Raw genomic sequence first — 19,428 nt, forward strand, 5'->3', positions numbered from 1 at the left:
GCAAATTCTGAAGTTCCAAGTATAATAACTGAAATGGAAGATTCACTAGAAGGGCTCAACAACAGTTCTGAGTTGACAGAAAAAAGAATCAGCAGACTTAAAGATAGGTTTATGGAGATTATGCAAGCTGAAGAACAGAGAGAAAAAAGAAGGAAGAGAGGTGAATAGAGCCTCAGAGAAATGTGGTACACCATTAAGCACACCAAAATATGGATAATGGGAGTACAAAGAAGAGAGAAAAAAGCACAAAAAATATTGGCTGAAAACTTGCCAAATTTAATTATAAACATTAATCTACACATCCAAGAAGCTCTATCAGTTCCAGATAGGATAAACTTATAGAGATCCACACCCACACATGTAGTGTTAGTTCAGACTGCTGTAGCAAAGTACCATAGCTGGGGTGGCTCATAAACAATAGAATTTATTTCTCTCAGTTCTGGAGGCTGGAAGTCTGAGATCAGGGTGCCAGCATGGTCAGGTTCTGGTGAGAAACCTCTCTGGGTTGCACACAACTGACTTCTTGTTGTATCCTCACATGGCAGAAAGAGAGCTAGCTAGCCCCTGGTCTCTTCTTTTAAGGCCACAAATCCCATTCATAAGGACTCCACCCTCATGACCTAATTACTTCCAAAAGGCACCACCTCCAAATACCATCACCTTGGGGTTAGAGGTTCAACATATGAATTTTTCTGAGACATGAACATTTATCCAATACCACACACCATAATAAAAGTGCCAAGAGACAAAGACAAAGAGAAAAAGATTTAAAGCAGTAAGAGAAAAATGACTCATCACATACAAGTGAACCCTAATAAAATTAATATCTGACTTATCAATAAAAATGGAGACCAGAAGGCAGTAGGAGGCCATATTCAAAGTACTGAAAGAAAAAAACTTGTCAGCTAATCAACAATCTTATATCTAGGGAAACTATTTTTCAAAATTGAAGATGAAATAAAGACATTACCAGATTTTTTAAAATTGAGAGGGGCTGGCCCGGTGGTGCAGCAGTTAAGTTCACACATTCTGCTTCTTGGTGGCCCGGGATTCGCCAGTTCCAGATCCTGGGTGTGGACATGGCACTACTTGGCAGGCCATGCTGTGGTAGGTGTCCCACATATAAAATAGAGGAAGGTGGGCACGGATGTTAGCTCAGGGCCAGTCTTCCTCAGCAAAAAGAGGAGGATTGGCAGCAATTAGCTCAGGGCTGATCTTCCTCAAAAAAAAAAAAAACTGAGAGAATTTGTTGCTGGCAGATCAGCCTTGCAAGAAATACTAAAGAAAATTCTTCAGGCTGAAAGCAAGTGATCATAGACAGTAGTTCAAAATCATACAAAAAAACAGAGAGCACTGGTAAGTGTAATCACATAATTATAAAAGACAATATAAATGCATATTTCTTGTTCTTTCCTCTCTTAACTTATTTGAAAAGCAGTTGTATAAGACAATACATATATAACTGTTTCTTTGAGCCTATAACATATAGAAGTGTAATATATTTGACAATAACAGCACAAAGAAGGTAGATGGAAGAGCAAAGATACATTGCAGTAAGTACCTAACACTAGATGGTATCTCGAGTCTACAAAAACAAAACAGGAGAAACAGAAAGAGTAAATAAGAAGGTTAATACTTAACAAGCTCTGTAAATACATAGTTTTTCTCTTTCCTCACCTTTTTTGATGGACATAAATTATATAAAATATTAATTAGCAGTGGATTGTTGGGTTTGATATATGTACGTTTGTGTGTATATATTTGTGTGTACAAAAATAAAAATGTAACATGTATAACAATAATAGCACAAAAAGAGAGGAGAAAATAGAACTATATAGGAGTAATATTTTCCTGTATCTCATGAAATTAAATTAATGTAAATCTGAAGTAGATTCTGTTAAGATATACATACAAGTCCTAGAACAACCACTAAGAAAATAGCTCCAAAAAAATAGTGAAAAAATCATTAAAGGAATTAAAATATTATATTAGAAAATATTCACTTCGTGTAAAAAGAAAAGAGTAACAGAGTAATAGAGGAATGAGTGAGAGAGGAGAGACAAATAGAACACATAAAGTAAAATGGTGGATGTAAATCCAGCTCTATCAATAATAACATTAAATCTGAATGGATTTAATAATCCAATCAAAACACACACGTTGCCAAACTGTATAAAAAAATTTTTTTAAACACAGAACTAAAATTTGCTTTCTAGGGGCTGGCCTGGTGGGGCAGTGGTTAAGTTCGCTTGTTCCACTTTGGTGTCCTGGGGTTCACTGGTTCAGATCCTAGGTGCAGATCTATGCACTGCTTGTCAAGCCGTGCTATGGTAGGCATCCCACATATAAAATAGAGGAAGATGGGCCTGGATGTTGGCTCAGGGCCAGTCTTCCTCAGCAAGAAAAGAGGAGGATTAGTGGCAGATGTTAGCTCATGGCTAATCTTCCTCAAAAAAAAAGCTTTCTACAGTAGACATATTGTATATTGAAACATACCATATAGGTTAAAATTAAAAAGATAAAAAAATATCATGCAAACAACAACCAGAAGAAATGACAGAATTAAAATCTTTATTAGTTGAAATTCTTTTATAAAGAGATGCTTCCCCTTATCAACTATTTATTTATGTAGTGATACAGTTCATAGAGAAATAGTGGGATAAGTGCTTGATTCTTTCCCTTTGTATGATTTCAGTTCTTTAAAATTTTCTGAGACTTGTTCTATGGCCTAGTATATTGTCAATTTGTTAACTGTTACATTTGCACCTGAAGAAGTCTGTCTATTCTGCATTGGTTGCATTTAGCGTTGCATATAAATCTCAAGCTGTGATTGAGATTTGTCTGTTTATCCTTTTATTTCTATCAAATTCTGCTTTATATGTTTTTCTATCTATGTTATTGACCATTTACAAAACATTTTTATATCTGCTTATTTGACTCTTTTATCATTATGAAATATTTTTAATCTCATATTTCTTGCCTTATAGTCTACTTTGTTTGATACCGTATTGCTATGACCACTTTATTTTGGTTGATGTTTGCATGATGTATCATTTTCTATCATTTTAATTCCACCCTTTCTTGTTATTATATTTAAAATGTAAATGTCTCTTATAAACATCTTTGTATTTGTTTCCTGAAACTCTTACTTTTCGCTTAGCGCATTTGTACCCTATTTATTATTAATTTAGCTTTTATTGTTTGATTTCTGTTTGGCTCATTAGTTTCTGCTTCCTCTCCTTTTTTTGTCTTCTTTTAGATTGAGTAGCTCTTATTATTCAGTTTTTTCCTTTTATTAATTTGTTAGTGATATATATTTTGAGTATGTTTTGTTTTGGGGTTTTTGCAGGGTTTTTTTGGTAATTTATCCCAGAGTGTATTACAACATGCGTCTATTACCTTTTTTTTTTTAAGATTTTATTTTTCCTTCTTCTCCCCAAAGCCCTCAGTACATAGTTGTGTATTCCAGTTGTGGGTCCTTCTAGTTGTGGCATGTGGGATGCCGCCTCAGCATGGCCTAACTGGTGCCATGTCACTGCCCAGGATCCGAACCGGCAAAACCCCAGCAAGTGAACTTAACCACTCGGACACAGGGCTGGCCCCCATCTGTTACCTTTTTTAATACCTATAATTATTTTTGTCATTTCTAATACTAATAATTGCATTTTATTGATATCTTTCATTGATTTGGGGAAATTTTTCAACATTGTTTTTGACTTCTTCCCATTGTCTCTTTCATCTCTTTTTCTGGGATCTATTTATACATATATTAAACCGTTTGAGAATGTCTCTCGTATTTGTTTTGTCTTATTCTGTTTGATCATTCTTGCTACTTTCTCTACATCAATTTGTACTTTTTTGTTGATTTATCTTCGAGTTTAATATTCCTGTGTTCTGCTGCATTTTTCCTTTTGACCTGTCTTTAATCCTGAGAAACCTACTCATTTAGATCTGAAATGCAGATACTAATTTTATGTCCTAGTATGTCCATTGAACTTTTTTATAGATTACAGTTTGTGGTGAAATTCTCCATCATTTTGTCTATTTTGTTCATCTTTCTCATATTTTCTTAAATATATTATATTAATCTTCTATTTTCTTGGCTATATTAATCAGCTTACTTTAAAGTTCTTGGCTACAATCTCTCCACACATCTGTTGTGAGGGTTTTTGTCTGTTTTTTCATCTTAATATTGGATCTTATTTTCTTGCATGCCAAGTAATTTTTATAAATTTATTTTGTGTGTAAAAGAAGCATATTGATTATAGGTGATTTATCATCCGTTATAGAACGCCTCCCTTTCTACTGATAGGCAAAAAGTGTGAGAGGCTGATCACTCCAGTCCAGTCGGGAATTGAGCTGGGTTGATAATTTAGTAGGTCTCCATCCCCTCATTCCTGAACAATGAGATTTAGCTGCGATATTCATAGGTTCTGGCCTAGCTCTTCAGCTTCCAGCCTAACCAATATAAGCTCAAAAACTGGCACATATCTTGAAGAGGAAATGCATTGTTCTTTGGTCAATCTTACTTCCTTGGAAGGTCTTTGTTCTTAAGCACTATGAAGAATGCAAAAGATTTCACTCCATCTTGTCTAAGCTTTTTGTTGTACTTTACAACCTTGTATACAGCGCCACAATCTACAGTTGTTCCAAGGGAGAAACAGCCATGTGTTTGATTCTATTAAAGTTTTTAATTTCTAAATGTCTAACATTTCTGGGTTCTTTTCCTCCCAGCAGAGATTCTTGGCCTGGAAAAGCTGATGGTCAGCCCTGTGACCAAAATCAGCAAATAACCGCGGTGGGGATAGGTAGGTGGGTAGGAAAGACTAGAGATCATCAGTTTAATTCAGAAAAGTTTCCCCATCTCTGTAATTTTATTTTGTGTAATTTATTGCTTCTGTACCTCTCTGATGTTTTAATTTTTAAAAATGGATTTTTGTAATTTACCTGATTTTGTCTACTCGTTATAGTGGAAGTATTAACCTGCTATGATCTATTACATTCTACCCAAAAGCGGAGCTTCTGTATTATATTTTTTAACTGATTACTGCTTGAGTATAGAAAAGCTATTTGTTTTGTGTGTAAATCTTTTTCTTTTAACTACTTTTTATGAAATAAACAGTTATTATATCTAGTAGTTTTTCAGTTGATTGTCTTAAGTAAGCTTTAGTAAAATGAAATCACAAAGTAAAATCCTTTTGCCAGGATTCTGGTTTGTTTCTTTGTGTAATGTTCAGTCTATCAAGCATTGTAATTGCTTTAAAAATACTCATTTAGGGGCCGTGGTTTAGTGGTTGAGTTTGTGCGCTCAGCTTTGGCAGCATGGGTTTGTAGGTTCAGATCCCAGGTGTGGACCTAGCACCATTTGTCAAGCCATGCTGTGGTGGCATCCCACGTAAAATTGAGGAAGATTGGCACAGATGTTAGCTCAGCAACAGTCTTCCACGAGCAAAATGAGGAAGATTGGCAACAGATGTTAGCTCAGGGCCAGTCTTCATCACAAAAACAAAACAAAGCAAAACAAAACACTATGGTCTTTGGTTCATCATGGATTGAAAAAAGTACTCATTTTAATCTTTGTAACAAACATATGAGTTAAGTCTTAATATTTTCCCTGTTCATAAATGAGAAAAATGAGACAAAGAAAGTTTAAGTGATTTGCCCAAGGTTACACAGCAAATAGTGGAACCAGATTCAAACCCAGAGTCTTGAGTTCTTTTATGATAGTGAGAGTTGGTAGTACTCTAGAAATAAAGCATCATTCACCCAGTCTTTCTGCATGAATACTGCAAACCCTCTTAGGAACCATTTACTTCAATGTGTTACTTTCTGATACCCCTTCTATTAACTGAAATGCTGTTCCTAAATTTCCTTAAATCTCTCATTCACCCATTTATTTTTTTAATTACAATTTATTTAACATTGGTTCTTGCTGTATATTTAAACTTCCTTGGTTGTCTCATCCAGTTTCACAGCTTTTGTTTGGGTTCTTTTTCCTAAAATAACCTTTTTGTTGAAGTACAATATCTGCATGCATTCTACATACAGAAAAGTACACAAACCCTAAGTATAGCTTGATAAATTATCACAAAGTGGACGTATTTGTGTAATTGCCACTCAGATAAAGAAATAAAGTATTCCCAGCATCTCAGAAATCTCCCCGTGCCCCCTCCCAATCACTACACCTTCCCTTCCCTGCAAAGGTAATTACTATCCTGATTTCTAGCACCATGGATTATTTTTGCCTGTTTTGAACCTGTTATCAGTGGATCATTGCTGTGTTTTATTAAGTGTACAATTTAGTTATCCATTCTTTTGTTGAAAGACATTTGGATTGTTTCTGGTTTGGGGCTATTAAGAATAATGCTGCAATAATCTTGAACGTGTCTTTTAGTGAACATATGTATGTATACCCATTAGCCATCCGACTACTAGGATAGATATGACCTAGAAATACTGGGTCATAGAGTATGCAAATGAATAATTTTACTAGATTCTGCAAATAGTTTTCCCAAGTAGATGTACGAATTTATACTTTCTTCAGCATCTTACAAGAACTCCACTTTGCTTCACATTCTAACATTTAGTATTATCTGTCTTTTTTCATTTTAATGATTTCAGAAAATAAGTGATACCAAAATATGTTTTTAATTTATATTTTCCTGATGACTAATGATATTGAGCATCTTTTCACATATTTATTGGCCATTTGGTTATCCTCTTTTGTGAACTGACTGTTCATGTCTTCCACTTTTTAAAAATTAGGTTAACTATCTTTTTCTTATTTATTAGTAGGTATTCCTTATATATTCTGGATATGAGTTCTTTGTTTGATACATGTGTTGCACATTTATTCTCCCAGTCTGTTTCTTCCCTTTTTAAAGTTCTCTTAAGAGTGTCTTAAATAGAAATTCTTAATTTTGAGGTAAGTCAGCTTGTCAGTCTTTTCAGTTATAGTTTGTGAATAAATATTTGTTGATTAAATGGATGATCCTGAAGATGTTCAATGTCTAGTGAAAGAGACAATCTTATGTTATTTTTAAATGTAATTTCTATATTGAATATATATATAAAATTTTTTTAAAGCACAGAGGAGACAGTGACTAACACTGGCTAGAAAGCCAAGGAATCTTTCGTGGAAAATATGGGAAGGGCTTCTAAAGAGAAGCAAATGTGAACAAAGACACTAAATATGAATAAACAGTGTTTTCGAGAAGTGCAAGTTTTGCTAAAGTCAAGAGATTATTAAAAATCATTGCAGGAGATGAGACTGGAAAATTAGCTTGGAGTCACACTGTAAATGATTTGTATGTGTTAGGAAGGGAAGTGTCTAAAGATTTTGAAGCAAAGACATTTTGAGGTTTATTTCAGAGGGCCTACATATCCTTATCAAAATGAATTGGAAGGAGGCAGAGGGGCAGAACACTTAAGCTGCTTTATACCAATCTAAATGAACGATGATAAGGACAAGGCTCACATCAGTGGCAACAGTATAGGTACATCACAGTGGTTAATAAAACAAGGCTCTGCACCTTAATTGGATTGTGACCTTGTACATATCTTAACCATTCTGTGTTTTCCTAAAAATACAGATAGTAAAAAATCTTCCTACTGTTGTTGTGAGGATTAAATGTTTGTAAAGTAGTTAGCACAGTACCTGTACATAATAAACACACAGTAAATAACAGCTATATGATATAATCCAAGTAGACTTAAGAAGTGAGGAATAGTAATAAAGATTATTTCAGGTTATTTTTAGCTTAGACAGCTTCATGGAAGATCGTGCGAATTCCTGAGTTAAGGAATTCAAAAGAAGGATCATATTTTGGGGGACTAATGAGTGTTGGGGGTCTTTAAGGTACACAGATAAAGTCCTGTAACTGGAAATTTATCACTCCCCCAATCAAATAATTTAATGCTGTTGTCTGTTTTTTTCACTGTTGATGATTTTCATCTCTCTTGTTTTCTTTTCTGGTTTTGTTTACTTAATTGAGAGCCCCTTTTCATATGTTTTCTCCTCAGAGTAAGAGCACCCCAGAGGAATGATGGAAAAATACATATATTTCAAGTATAAGTAATTTCAAATTCCTGTAGGTTTTCTCTCTACTATATTTCTGAGAATTTAGTCCTTTTTTTTTTACACCAGAACTTAGCATTACTGTTGTATAATGTGGAGTAGGTAATTTTCCTTTCTACATCAGAACAGTTTGATCTGGTAAAGGGAACAGTTCTTGGCTCTCTTTGAAAAGATAGCTTAAGCCTACCTGTCTTTCTGCTATTTTTTGCAGCCTATAGATAGATCAAATGTTCTATTGTTTCTCTTACTAATAATTACATAATATCTCACACAGAAGTTTTGGCTGAAATTCCATCAGAATAGTATACTTTCTTTAACCTTACTAAAATGAATTTCCTCTGCTATTCTTTACCAACAGACATATAAATTATATTGTAACATCTTAAAGATTTTTTACCACTGATATTCTAATGGAAAACTAAACCATAGGGACAGTTATTACTATGAAAGTTATTGAAAATAAGACCTTTTATATTCCACATAGGGCTAAATATCAGTGAATAAAACTGTTTCCATATGGTTTTTGTTAAGGAGATTTTTAAGTAGAATTAAATTAATTACATAATATATGTTATCCATGTCCAATTATTTGTCTAGCTATATTCAGCCTGGAATAAAATGTTCAAAGGAAAAGCCGCATCATATTTGAAACTTTGTCAGAGGTATATCATTGACATTTGAGAGAAGGTGCTATAACTATGACAGAAATTCTTCTATTTCCTACTAATTACATAATTTCAATATGAAGATGTATTTTCACACCAAATTATGATATATACAGAGAAATAATAAATAGTATGATTCGACCAAGTATCTTTGCTTTCTTAATAGTTTTGTAATGTGTATGTATTGTGTGCACGTGCAAACAGGCACTTAATTTTTAAGTTCCTATTATGTACCCGGATGTTTTTCATTCTTGTTTTACTTTATTCCTCCTAACAGTGGTCCAAGTTTAGAGAGTTTCAGTAACTTGCCTATGGACGCAAAGCTAGTAAGTCAACTTAAACTGGAATGGGCACCCAGGTCTGTCTTGCCCACAAGCCTGTTCCCTTTCTCATTACCTCTGCTCCAGTGCCTCAAAGTTAAAAATTTATAAAGGTAAACAGTGTTGTTTATAGATGTGAAAAACTAAAAGTTTAAATGTTTAATAATAATATCAGAAATATTTATCAGTACGGTTTTTAAATTAAAATATACAGACTATTAGGTAGACTTAAAAGTTATTGTAGTCAATTTATTCATGACATATTATCAAGTTGAAAAGGCAAGTTAAAAATACCCATGTGTTTGTGTGCATGTGTGTGTATTTATTTACGTATGGAAATTTGTATGGAAGGATGATTAACAAAAGCTTAAAATGGGTTATCTCTGGTAAATATTTGGTGGTTTTTCAATTTTTTATACTTTTTTTGTGTTGATTGAATTATTTTTGTCTTTTAATAAGCATGTATTTTTAGAATCATTAAAAGCACTAAACCTATTCTCATTTGGGGCCAAAAAATTAAAAGTGGAACAAAAAATAAGATCAGGTTAAAATACAGAACGTTTATTTTTTTCACCACTTGTCATTTCTAGAAGCTAGTTTATAATTATATAACAGATGATAATTTAATCAAACTTCTTTCACATAGCCACTTTCTTTTTGTATTGCCTGTTCTACAGCAGTGAGTAGAATGGCCTAAAATGCCAGACTCATTACTCATTACCACTCAGAGGTGGTATTAAGTTTTATTGTTAAATAAAATAATAGGTGTTTAAACTGCTTTGAGGGGAAACTCTATTCCAGTATAGCTCGATAGCTCCTATGAGATTTTCCTACACATTATCACAAATAACAAACTCTGGACCAAACAAAAACATAACTCTCTGAAAGCACTGAGACTGACCAAAAGCAAGCAGATTCAGACATTTGAAAGAGGGCGTTTGATGAGTATGCCATTTTTATAACTTTTAGCCTGAGAGTAGGCCCCAGTCTGGCCTACCTGGCAGCTAAAGCCTGCAGGCTTACTGGCTGGAAGAACACCTGAGTTATACAACGCACATATATACTTTAAAAAATATATGTTATAAATGTATATACTGTTTATTATATACAAATGGAAAATATGAATGTATGAAAAATAGTACATGAGTACTCCTCAGATAAAGACACTGCTTACCCTGTGTCTCTACAACCCCCCAAATATCTCAAGAACTCTTATACCTCTCATTTAAGTAATCACTTGCTATGTGCTTTAGTCTAGTAGATGACTGCTGTTGTTTGTACCTACTTTTTGAATAACTTAGTGAAAGCCTTAATTACATTAACAAATATTTAGAAAATGTGTTGGTATTTTCTCCAGTGGAGAAAAGTTATTTTTTAAAAGTTTTAAGGAAGTTTATTTTTAGGATGCTAATTTTAGAGTGATTTAGAATAGATTGACAAAGCCAAAAAGGACAAGAGAGAGATTTCTGGTCCCAATAATACATGAATACAGGTAAGATGAGACTAATGGACAAGAAATGGGAGAATCTGCCTAGAAAAATGTGAAAAATTAAATTAATTCGGGAGACAACTTGGAAAAAAGACATGAAAGAAAATCTTAGGAAAATTTTCCTAAAATATAAAAGCATGCTTTAGATTCTTGGATACTTAAAATTGTTTTGAGTATGTTATTTTGTTAGTGGAAATGATATTTGTGTCATTTATAAAAACTAATAACTGCACACTTAAAACTAGGAAACAAAATTCTAACCCATTTTAAAATCCTCCATTTAAAGAATTTTACTGGGTTTTCATTTGTTAAAAATATTTAAAAAGTAACATCTTCCAATTATATTTTTCTTTTTTTTTTTTCTGAGGAGGATTAGCCCTGAGCTAATATGTACTGCCAATCTTCCTCAGCAAAGAGCTAACATCTGTGCCTATCTTCATCTATTTTATATGTGGTTCACCTGCCACAGCATGGCTTGATAAGTGATGTGTAGGTCTGCACCCGGGACCCAAACCAGCAAACCCCCAGCTGCTGCAGTGGAATGTGAAAACTTAACCACTGCACCACCAGGCTGGCCTCCCAATTATTTCTTTCTTTTGAGGAAGGTTTGCTCTGAGTTAACATCTGCTGCCAATCCTCCTCTTTTTTGCTGAGGAAGATTGGCCCTGAGCTAACATCCATGCCCATCTTCCTCTATTTTGTATGTGGGTTGCCTGCCACAGCATGGCTTGATAAGTAGTGCATAGCTCTGGGCCCGGGATCCAAACCGGCAAACCATGGCCAGCTGAAGTGGAGCGCTCGAACTTGACTGCTTCACCACTGGGCCGGCCCCACAGTTATTTTTTAAGAGCAACTAATTAATATCATGAAAGATGGAAATTGACTTGCCCCCTTTCAAAAAGTCATTTGCATATAGGTAGATGAAATTGGAAATTAATGTTTAGTAATTTATTAAGTATAGCTAATATTATACTTCCACTTTAGTCTATTTATCCTTCCAAACTGTCTTTTACTTTTTAATTACTATATCACAAAGTATCAAACCAAGATTTTCTAAAATAATACATATTCAAGCACATTGCTCTTATAAAACAATTAGTGAGAAGAACATTTTTGCACAGTTAATTAGTAAAATAAAATGAAAAATTATTTTAAATATTGTATCTTTATCTCGTCTTTTAGAATTTCTATTTCTGTGATATGCTAAATGTTTTAGTCCAGTGGTATATGATGATAACATTCAGAAATTGTTTTACTGATAGTGATGCATGATCAAAATTTTGGAGACCATTCTTAGGAAGAGACATGTAAACAAGTAAATTTCAGTAAAATGTGCAAAGTGCTATTCCGAAAGAATGACTGGGAACGCACAGGGAACAAATTGCCTGGAGGAATCAGAGGAGACTTGACTGAGATGACCCTAAAACTTGGTCGCATTAAGTATAGATAGCAATTTGTTAGGTGGTTATATCAGAATTTTTTAATAGACTAAACAAAAATGTGACATTTCTCAAATGGTTTTATATTGGTGAGGTCCTCTTAATTCAGTGATTCATGTTTCCATCAATAAATGTAGAGAAAAGAAAAAATGTATTATAATAGATGAGTATGAGACTCCAAATGGATGCGGAGAACTTACTTCCTCTTAGCTCTAATAGTGTCCTATTTCTCTCTTTATCCAATTCTTTACTCTGGGCAAGAGAAAAATATTGTTAAAAATCTCTTTATTGATGGTTTTCATTCTGGCCAAGGTCAAGAAAATGTTATATATTCATAAATACATATAATATCTCTAAAACAGTTCTTATCTGGGCATATCTCTTTCATAGCACTAAACATGATATACTGATACACCACGTTACTTTGTTCATGCCTCTGAGCTTTTGACATCAAGGACATTTGCCATGATTTTTTTTCATTCCCACATTTTCCTAGCACATACTAGGCACTGGAATGTTTCTTAAACTGAATGATTAAATAATATAATCATGTTCCTTCAACTGTATGCCAATTTATTGAAATGTAACTCGCATTGTTTGCTTTCAAAGCTGTTTTGAAGTTTATTATAAAGGATGTGTAAACTTATAACTAATAAAATATAAATTGGAAATAAAGCTAGAAAAAGAAGAGAATGCATAGATGCTAACTATGAAAGTAGTTATATCTGTACTGTATTGTTGCATTGAAAACCACCACAAAGCAGCAGCTTAAAACAACAACAATTTATCATTTCTCACAAATGCGTGGGTTTTCTGGGCTCAGCGAGGTGTATCTTCTTCTGGTCTTACGTGGGGTTACCTATGTGGCTGAAACAATTTGTCAGCTCAGACAGGGCTGGAGAATCTACAGTAGCCTCACTCAGATGTCTGGGGCCTTCATGCTGTCTGTTCTGCTAGACCTGTCTCTCCACATGTTCTCTCATCTTTCCATGATTCAGCCTAGGCTTCCTTGCATGATAATAGAAGTTTACCAAGAGTGAAGGGGGAAAGCTGTGAGGCCTTTTAATTACCTAGGCTTCAGAGCTCACACGCGGTGACTCTTGCCCCATTCGATTATTCAAAGTCACAAGTCCAACCCAGATGCAAAGGTTGTAGAAATAGACTCCACCCTTTGACAGGAGAATTTATAAAGTATATGTGGCCATATTTAATCTACCACAGCAGTATATGCTTAGTTGTTGAGTACAAAATTTGTTTCTGAGCTTGCTGAAAATGAGACAGCATGGTATTGGCTTATCAGAATGAAGAACAAATACCAGAAAATTCAGTTTTTAAAATCTCTTTATTTTTTAATACATGCAAATTATAAATAATTCCAAAAATTGAAAAAAAATAAAAAGGAAGTAAAAAATAAAATACACTACAAATCTAATTGCCCAGGAATAACCATTATTAAGATTAGTTGTAAAGCATTCCAACAACTTTCTTTGCCTATATTATAGATAGAAAAATGAATGGATGCTTGAGTGAAAGACAGCTAAACAAAATTAGGATAATTCTCGAAAGCTAGCACAGAATAGCATTTTATTTCATTTAAACAGAAGAAAAAGAAAGTGAACAAAAAAGCTTATTATAAGGTATTTTATGTGGTAAACAGAGATCTCTCTAAAGTTAAAAAAATAGGAAAATCATTAATAGGTTACAGTAATATTTTTAACTATCTTAAACCTCAGACAGGATTGGTTGAATCCCTGCCATGAAGGATAAGGATATAAGCACTGCTATATTTCCTTTTATCTACTCTCTCCTTACCTTCAGATTTCTGTTCATTATATGGTTATTAAAAAAAAACACCTGATTGAATAATATCCAGTCCTCAAACTGAGCTTATTTCACAAATCATTGCAGAGATAGAGAAAGAAAGATAAAGTAAACCCAGACTATCAGATCTGGACAGACTTGCACAGAGAAAAATGGAGGAAGGAAGAAACCAAAGACAATATATAATCTTTGTTGGAATGCTTGGCTTTGTCCCTTAAGATTTTATTAAATATCCAATATTAGAGTCTTTCTATCTAGATAAGCATTTCACTCATTATTATGTGGAGGTATCACTAGGTTTCAGATTAGTTCCCCAATTCAGTATGCATTTGTTCTTGTAACCTTCATCTTGATCACAGAGTCAGCCACTTGTTTCATCTCTTTCTCACAGCAGCTGCTTACAAGATGAAAAAGATGAGAAGTCTCTTTCAGTTTGTATCTCTCTAGAATTGAAGGTATTAGTGAGATTTTTTAGGATTTTGATAATTCATCAGTATGACTTCTTTGGGAGCAAAAGCAGCATTAGGAGCCTCACCATGCTGCATTATGCTTCTCAAAGATGTTTCATTTCTGTCTTTGACCACCCAACTTTGGAGATTTATGACATGAAGCTATATATTTTTCTTATTTGATTGTTGCTCATGGAGATTTTTTCCTCTAGTTTTTACTCTTTTTTGCTTATTTTTGTTAGATGTTGAGAGGGGGAAATTCTACAATACAACTTCATTCTACTGTGCTAACCTGGAAGTTCAAGGAAGTAAATTTTTAAAGAAATACCTTCAACATAAGGGGAAATTACTCATTAAAATAGACATTTCCAGCCTCAGTTTTGCCATAGATGCAAAGACATTTTTCATAAAGGTGCTTCATGCGGGGCCGGCCCGGTGGCGCAGCGGTTAAGTTCGCACGTTCCTCTTCTTGGCGGCCCGGGGTTCGCTGGTTCGGATCCCAGGTGCGGACATGGCACTGCTTGGCAGCCATGCTGTGGTAGGCGTCCCACGTATAAACTAGAGGAAGATGGGCACGGATGTTAGCTCAGAGCCAGGCTTCCTCAGCAAAAAGAGGAGGACTGGCAGTAGTTAGCTGAGGGCTAATCTTCCTCCAAAAAAATAAATAAATAAATAAAGGTGCTTCATGCAAAAGCGCTCAGTTGTATCCTGCCTGGTAGAGGCAGCCAAATATTAAGTTGTATCTCAGAATCAAAGGGATCTTACCTGTGCAGGAACAAATCTGGTAAGATAAATTGCTTGCAGGTGGTCTAACATGGTAGAAAAGTAAGACTCAGAAAATCTAGAGTAGTACATAGTAGAAAGCATATTTAGTCTAGTTTAATGTGCATGTATATCACTTTCGGGAGTGCATTTTCTAAAAATGCAGATTCTGATTCAATAGGTCTTGCATAGGACATGAGATTCTGTATTTCTAACAAGCTCCCAGGTGATACAAATGCTGCTATTCTTCAGATCATAGTTTTAGTAGCAAGGGTCTAGACAACTATAGATTCAGGCTCCTCTACCTGACTGAATCTTTGAGACAAGGGACCATGCTTTATTCATCTTTCTATCCCTGTTATCTAATGAAATGCCTGAATAAAAGTATACTCTGAGATATTTTCTTGTTAAATAAATGAATTGAGTTAAGTAAATATATGACTACTAGGTGCCTGGAATACTTGTATTTTATTGGTGATTGAGGGAGAATCCTTATGTTTTGGAAACCAAGTGAGTAAATGATAGGATTGCTATTTTGTCTTAAAAGTCCAAAAGCCTGACTAAAACTTTTGCTCAAATGAAAAACCGTTGCACATCATGCAACTACTTAGACAACAAAATAGTACTTCCCAAATACTTGAACGAGTCCTTAATTGAGCTCAAGATATCAAATATTGTTTAAATGAAAAAGTCTATATGGTAGGTATTACCAGTTATCCAATCTGGGAATAGAAAAATTTAAGTAATATTCTTATGGTGCAACTAATTTTAAGCTCATAACATCTTTGTGGGCTCACCCAGTTGAGTTAGCTGTGAAATTCACTTTCAGGTAATTGAACAAATTGTCTCTTTATATTAATAGTTCTCAATTGCTTGGCTGCATTTGAAAATCACCTATGAAGCTTTTAAAAGTCCCAGTGCCCAGGCTGCACCCCAGAGATGGGACACAAGCATTAGTATTTTTTCAAGTCCCACAGATGATTCCAGTGTACAACCAAAGTTGAGAACCATTACTTGACTGTGAACTCTTTGAAATCAGGGTCAGTCTTTCATTTATTTTTTTAACTCTTTAACACCTAATACATGGTGTAGGTACTTAGTAAATGTTTACTTAATGAACAGGTGAATTATGTTATAAGGAGGTATTGCCTATTGCCAAACAGTAGCATTCTTCAATGTAAAGGAACTATTTTGACTATCGTTATTAGCATCTTAAAATTTGAAAAGTTTGAATGCCCCCTTGCTCTTGAAAATACTGAAAATTGTATTTGATATATAGTTTTTTTATTGCTTGAGGTATTTTTTTGATACAACTTCGATTTCATATCACTTTTTGTCAAGATCTAATGTAAATAGAGTGTGGTCAGAGATGAGACAGCTGTGGCACAGACAATCCAGTACTGAGATGGTGTGTTTAGGAATGTTACAAAGAAATCTAGTGTTCTGGCATCCATTAGTGGGAGGACAAGATCAGTTAATCTCATTGCTGAGTTGTGGTATCAACTATGCTTTTTTATAGATCAGAAATAATAATAACTACTTAGAATGATGATTCTTTACACTTCCCTAGTTTTTAAATGGATAAAAGCACAGAGAGTGGAAATTTTAAGTTTGGTTGTGAAACCACCTCAATATTACTTTTATTATAATACTCATTAATTTGTGTGTGTTTGAGCTTTCTGGCTCTCAGTAGTCTACAATTTATATCTTTTTTTTTTATTGTGGTCATAATAGTTTATAACATTGTAAAATTTCAGTTATACATTAATATTTGTCAGACACCATGTAAGTGCCTCTTCACCCCTTGTGCCCACCCTCCACCCCTCTTCCTCTTGGTAACCACTAAATTGTTCTCTTTGTCCATAAGTTTGTTTATATTCCACATATAAGTGAAATCATATGGTGTTTGTCTTTCTCTGTCTGGCTTATTTTGCTTAACATAATGCCCTCAAGGTCCATCCATGTGGTTGCCAATGGGACAGTTTTGTCTTTTTTATGGCTGAGTAGTATTCCATTGTGTGTGTGTGTGTGTGTGTGTGTGTGTGTGTGTGTGTATGTATATACCACATCTTCTTTATCCAATCATCAATCGATGGACACTTGGATTGGTTCCTCGTCTTGGCTATTGTGAATAATGCTGCAATGACCATAGGGTGCAAAAGTTTCTTTCTATTGTTGATTTCAAGGTTTTAAGATAAATACCCAATAGTGTGATAGCTGGGTCATAGGGTATTTCTATTTTCAATTTTTGGGGAAGTCTCCATACTGTTTTCCATGGTGGCTGCAGCAGTTTGCATTCCCACCAGCAGTGGATGAGGGTTCCCTTTTCTGCACAACCTCTCCAACATTTGTTGTTTTTTGTCTTGGTGATTATAGCCATTCTAACAGGCGTAAGATGATATCTCATTGTAGTTTCGATTTGCATTTCCCTGATGATTAGAGATGCTGAACATCTTTTCATGTGTCTGTTGGCCACCTGGATATCTTCTTTGGAAAAATATCTGTTCATATCCCCTGCTCACTTTTTGATTAGGTTGTTTGTTTTTTTGTAGTTCATTTGTGTGAATTCTTTATATATTATGAAGATTAACCCCTTGTCAGATATATGATTTGCAAATATTTTTTCTCATTTGGTGGGTTGTTTTTTCATTTGATCTTGGTTTCCTTTGCCTTCCAGAAGCTCTTTGGTCTAATGAAGTCCCACTTGTTTCTTTTTTCTTTTGTTTCCCTTGTCTGAGCAGACATGGTATTCGAAAACATCCTTTTCAGTCTGATGTCAAAGAGTTTACTGCCTATATTTTCTTCCAGAAGTTTTATAGTTTCAGGTCTTACCTTAAATTCTTTGATCCATTTTGAGTCTATTTTTGTGTATGGAGAAAGATAATGGTCTACTTTCTTTTTTTGTTTTTTAAAGATTGGCACCTGAGCTAACAACTGTTGCCAATCTTCTTCTCTTTTTTTTCTGCTTTTTATCCCCAACTCTCCCCAGTACATAGTTGTAAATTTTTAGTTGTGGGTCCTTCTAGTTGTGGTATGTGGGACGCCACCTCGTCATGGCCCAATGAGCAGTGCCATGTCCACGCCCAGGATCTGAACCAGCGAAACCCTGGGCCACGGAAGTGGAGCGAAAGAACTTAACCACTCGGCCACAGGGCTGGCCCTGATGGTCTACTTTAATTCTTTTGCATGTGGCTGTCCAGTTTTCACAGCACATTTATTGAAGAGACTTTCCTTTCTCCGTTGTATATTCTTGGCTCCTTTGTTGAAGATTAGCTGTCTGTAATACAATTTATGTCTTTTTAAAAATAGTTTGAGCCAGCCCTGATGGCCTAGTGGTTAAGTTTAGCACGCCCCCCTTTGGCGGCCCAGGTTCAGTTCCCGGGCACGGAACCATACCACTCATTTGTCATTAGCCATACTGTGGTGACAGTTCACATAGAAGAGCTAGAAGGACCTACAACTACAATATACAACTAGGTACTGGGACTTTGGAGAGTTGAAAAAAAAAGAGAGAGGAAGATTGGCAACAGATGTTAGCTCAGAGTGCATCTTTCCCAGCAAAAAAAAAAAAAAAAAAAAAAATTGTTGTCATTCATTAATTATAGCACAGAAAAAAATTTCCTTCATTTGGAGCTTTGGGCTCTCCATTCCTCTGATACTAGGATGAAATAAAAATGTGAGAAGATAGGGGAAAAAGTCATGTTTAGATCCTGAATTTGCCCTTCTAAATAATTATCCTTCATTTTGTGTCACTGATAAATTTGAAGAACTGAGGGCATTGTATTTTACATCTAGTTATCAGCCTGCTACTGTATCACATCTAATTATCAGCAACTAAATTATATACTTGTATTGTTAAATTTTGGATCTGAATTGTAAAAAGATAATGAAACAATATAATACCAAAGCTAGTTTTTGATTACAATTTAAATGAGTGCTTAATAGTCCTTTCTAGTAAATAGCTAAAATGTGGGATGGATGAATAGAATTAACAATAGATTAAGCAAACAGAGTCCTAGTTCCACTTCTTTACAAACTAGCTGGGTAACTTTGAGTAAATTATTTAACCACTTTTGTACTTCAGTTGTCTTATCTGGAAATAAGACAACTATGTAAAATAAATCCTGAAAAATGTAAAATTTTCCTAAACAACTTGAAACTTAGCAGAAAATCTTGGCTCAATGACAGGCAGAATATAGGGAACATCTTGAAGGTCCAACAGATGTGGTTTGAATCCTAGCTGTCCTCATTCAGGTCTGTGAGCCCATGTGCAGGTATGTTTCTTGATCTCTTTAAACCCATTAATGAAAAAATGAATGAGTCTGTTTCCTTGAATATAAAGTTGAAGTATGAATATTTACCTGACAGGATTGGTGTAGTTATTAAGTAGTGAGATCATATAATTA

The 19,428-nt window shown here is 34.5% G+C and overlaps 1 protein-coding gene across 50 annotated transcripts in view; it reads left to right on the forward strand.

The window, feature by feature from the left end:
• GPHN (gephyrin) overlaps nucleotides 1–19,428 on the forward strand; it is a 562,862-nt gene that overhangs the window by 244,103 nt on the left and 299,331 nt on the right. The gene's annotated exons all lie outside the window — the stretch shown is intronic.

The sequence above is a fragment of the Equus caballus genome, chromosome 24 (assembly GCF_041296265.1).
Source record: "Equus caballus isolate H_3958 breed thoroughbred chromosome 24, TB-T2T, whole genome shotgun sequence".
Lineage (NCBI taxonomy): Eukaryota > Metazoa > Chordata > Mammalia > Perissodactyla > Equidae > Equus > Equus caballus.